This window comes from Mirounga angustirostris, unplaced genomic scaffold (assembly GCF_029215605.1).
Source record: "Mirounga angustirostris isolate CCGP_5_RB_7025 unplaced genomic scaffold, mMirAng1.0.hap1 SCAF_2, whole genome shotgun sequence".
Taxonomy (NCBI): Eukaryota; Metazoa; Chordata; class Mammalia; order Carnivora; family Phocidae; genus Mirounga; species Mirounga angustirostris.
The window spans coordinates 43,806,725-43,810,833 of NW_026991710.1; positions in this window are offsets into that span (position 1 = coordinate 43,806,725).

A 4,109-nucleotide genomic window follows, 5' to 3' on the forward strand; every position below is an offset into this window, starting at 1 on the left:
TTAGAAGTCTCTTTTAAGAGTCCGGGTGAGACATAACACGTACTGGGCCAAGGTGGTTACTTTGGACAAGGAGCTAGCAGGAGGTGAACAGACTCAGGATCTATTTTAGAGGCAGAGACAACAAAACTTGCTGATGGATTGGATGTGGGGTAGGAGGAAATTAGCGGAAGCTAACAAGAGGGTCCTGGTTCCATTTACTGAGATGGGAAGACGAGGAAAGGAACAGGTTTTTGGGTAGAAATCAAGAGACCTGTTTTGCTCATGCTTTGTTTGAAATGCCTGTGAAACACCCAGATGGAGAATGCAAGCAGATAGCTCGAGAAGGGAGGGTGAAGCAGGTCGTTGGCAGTCTTCCTGAATTGTCAGCCTGTTCGCGGAAATCTAGGAAAGTCAGAGAATGGGCCTGGAAGGGCATCTCCCTTTCCTCCCGACCAGAGGAGGTCCCCTACAAGGCCCACATCCTTATCATCTGAAGGGTTTGGCGTGCCTGTGGGTAACAGTACCCTTCATTTCAGATAGTGGAAGTGCGTCAAGAGTCGAGGAGGTCAAGCAAGTTGTAAATTGCTATTTGTCATTTACCTACACATCAATTTGCCAAGCGCCTTCTCTTTAATTTTGAGTGATCTTCAGCTGACTCTTAGCATGAAGTTTTTGGTTTCTGCTTCTTTCTCATCACTCCCTGTTCTGGCTTCTCTAGCCAGTCTTTACTGTGTGGACTGTTTAAAGTAAAAAGCTTTAATCCCCCCCTTGATGATTTGGGAGTGCAGGAGAGCTCTCTAAGGGAGCCCAGGGAATAGCTTGGCTCTTCACTACTTCTGAAAAGTTGAGGAGGAAAACAAAGAGTGAGACAGGTGGTTAGGTTGGAAGGAGGGACTTCAGGCCTGGTAGAGGTGTGCTGGGCTAATACTGAATTCCAGAATCAAAAGCTGTCTCCATCCACTCCAAAGCAGCACTGGGCTCAGAGCAGACAGGCCACCCCCCCCACCACCACCCGCCCCGGTGGTGGGGAGGGAGCAGAGATTAATTCTCCCTGTGGGCTATATCTCCCCAGAGAAAAAAGGTGGCAGAGCTAAGCCCAGTATTCTAGGTTACTCTGGCTAAATTTACTTTATAACATCAGTGGTAAAATGGTTACATCTCTGAGAGAGCCAGGAAACAGTCCTCCCCATGGGAACTTGGAGTGGAGAGAGGGCATCTTCCTCTAACGAATAAGGGAAATGTTCACCATTAATAATTGGCTGGTTTTATATATTTCGATTTTCAGTAAGTAGGGCACAGTTAAATTCAACAAAGAGGTATCAAGCACAATTCTGCCACTTATTAGCTGTGTAATTTTGGGAAAGTTTCTTGACCTGAGTCTCAGATTTCTCACTTATAAAAATGAGGATACAGGTACCTACCTTGTAAGATCATTCATATAACATATTCAGCGCACTGCCTGGATCAGAACAAGCACTCAATAGTGACTTAGTACTACTACTATTACCGTAATTATGGCTACCACTATTAACCATGTTAGGAAAATCTGCTAGGTGCTAGGGATATAGAGATAAAAGACATAATCTTACCATCTAAAAGCTCAAGACTCAGTAAGGAGGTAGGAATCAAAAAAAATTAGAAGACAGTGTAACACATATTTGGTAGGGTTTCTTCACCAGAAAGATGCCTACCAGTGAGTGATATACTATAGTGAGACTCTATCTATATAGGCTGGGAGAAAAACAAAACTAAACTAAACTAAAAAACCATTTTGGAATTGTTGAGTCTCTCACATCCTTACTGGATAGGGAGTCAAGTAAGTAGCTCCAGTTGTTTACCAAGGAATGTATCAGGAAATCTGTGTTTAGACTTTTTTTTTTTTAAAGGGAGATAGAACGATGATGGCTCTAAATCCTCAGAGTGGGGAAGCCAAGGTTCTGATTAGCCCTCCAGATACTGCAAAGAACTCATTACTTTGAAATCTGACACCTGGGGCCTAAACTGGCAGAGCCTGAGGTCCATGGGATCAAGGTGGCACTGGGACGGGCTGGACGGGCCTTACTCAGGCTCAGATTCTGACACTGCACTGACCCGACTGGGCAGGTTCCCCATGGGGACAAGGCGTTGTCTGTTTACTTTGCTTTGCTTCTGTAAACAGCTTGGCTGCCCTACCCCTGAGCCACCCCGCATGCAGCAGCCAGTGCCCAGGCTTCTTGTAGCTGTAATCCATTAATCCTCAAGGCCTCATCTCACTGGGAATTTGGCCAGGAGCACTTCCTGTTAGAGAGTTCTAGAGTGTGGGTAGCCCACCCCAGAAAATAAGCCAAGCACCTTCCAGGAATCAGAGACACACGGCCAGTTTTGCCACATTTACCCTTCTGCCTCAGCCATTAGACTGAGTCGCTAGACTCCCTTTCAGGTACCTCTTAAGCACAGAAAATCCTGTATGCATAAAGGAGAAGGCGTTGAAGGCAGGATAGTTTGGACTTCTGGGATACACCTATGACTGGTTTGTGAGGTCTTGAGCATTTGCACTTTAGGGATGAACTGAGAGGTCCAACATTTGTACCCCAAACTGTGTAGGAGGCACCCTGGTTACTTATACACCAAGAGAAGCAGCTGTAAGAGGGGGTGTTGGAGGAAGACTTCTGAGAGGTCAGGCCTGAACAGGTTTTCGAAGTATGAGTAGGAGCTTGCAGTGATAGAACAGAGGAAGTTAGTCACAGACAGGAAGAACAGCATGCACAAAAACTTTACTACCTGACTACATAAGGTGGTATCTTCAGTGAACTCAAAGTAGGTTTGCCCACTTTGCCACAGATTGTTTTGGTGGATTCATTTCTTGTTCCAGGATTTAATAGATAACTTCCATAGCTCTTCACAAAGTACAGGTTTAATGTATGTGCATTTATGTTAAGTATTTAGATTATTTCTTGGCACACGGTTAGCACTCAAACTTCTGATAACTAAATAGCTCAACTTTTTTTCTATCAGATGTACAAATACTTTCAAGCCCAACCAACAACCGTCCTTTCCTGTTTTCTACTCTTGTCTGCCCCAATACCCACCCTTCAAAATTTCTAAGCACTCAATTTCTTTTTTTATTTTTATTATTATTATTTATACAGGGAGCGCGGGGTGGGAGGATAGGAAAGGGGCAAAGAGAGAGGGAGAGAGAGACTCTTAAGCAGCTTGGAGCCCCACGTGAGCCTGGATCTCAGGATCCTGAGATCATGATCAGAGACACAATCAAGAGTTGGATGCTGGGGATGCCTGGGGGGGCTCAGTCCTTGAGCGTCTGCCTTTGGCTCGGGTCATGGTCCCAGGGTCCTGGGATCGAGCCCCGCATCGGGCTCCCTGCTCAGCGGGAAGCCTGCTTCTCCCCCTCCCACTCTCTCTGCTTGTGTTCCCTCTCAAAAAAAAAAAAAAAAGAGTTGGATGCTGTGACTGAGCCACCCAAGCACACCCAAACACTTAATTTCAAAAGCCAAACAAGAGACCAGTCTAAGATATGTGCAGTATAAAACATGCAAAATAGGCTTTAAATGTTTCCGGTCTGGGGATAATTATAGGCAAACAAATAAAATCTAAAAGTCTTGAGGATTTTCGTCTGTTACTTCCGAAGTCCCATTTAAGAGATTTGTTTTAAATAATCGCATTTGACTCTCCAAGAACACTGCCCTCAGCAGATGGCCGCACGTTCGAGGCGGCCCCGAGAATCGTGAGGGCGTGCGGCACCGGGCTAGGTGTGGCCGTTCCCACAGCGAGTGCCACGTAACCACCGCGCTCCGACTAATTTGACACCTAGGGCAGGCTAGGGGCAGCGTCGGCCGGCGCGGATATTAGGGCAGAAGACGCGGGTGGGAGCAGAAGCAACGGGGCCGTGCGGTCGCGGGCCGGTGGACAGACACCCGAGAGGAAGCAGCCGCGTGGAGCGCGAGAAGGATGCGAGGCGAGGAACGTCACGCGGCCCGGTTCCTCCCCGGCGCGCTGGGTCCAATGGGAGGAGGGCGCGAGCCGCACCTCAACCTGCCCGAGGACGTCACGACGCCGAAGAGGACGCCGGGCCAATGGGAGGCTGTCACGGGCAGGGGCGGGGCTCCGAGGAATTGGGCTGGGCCGCAGCGAGA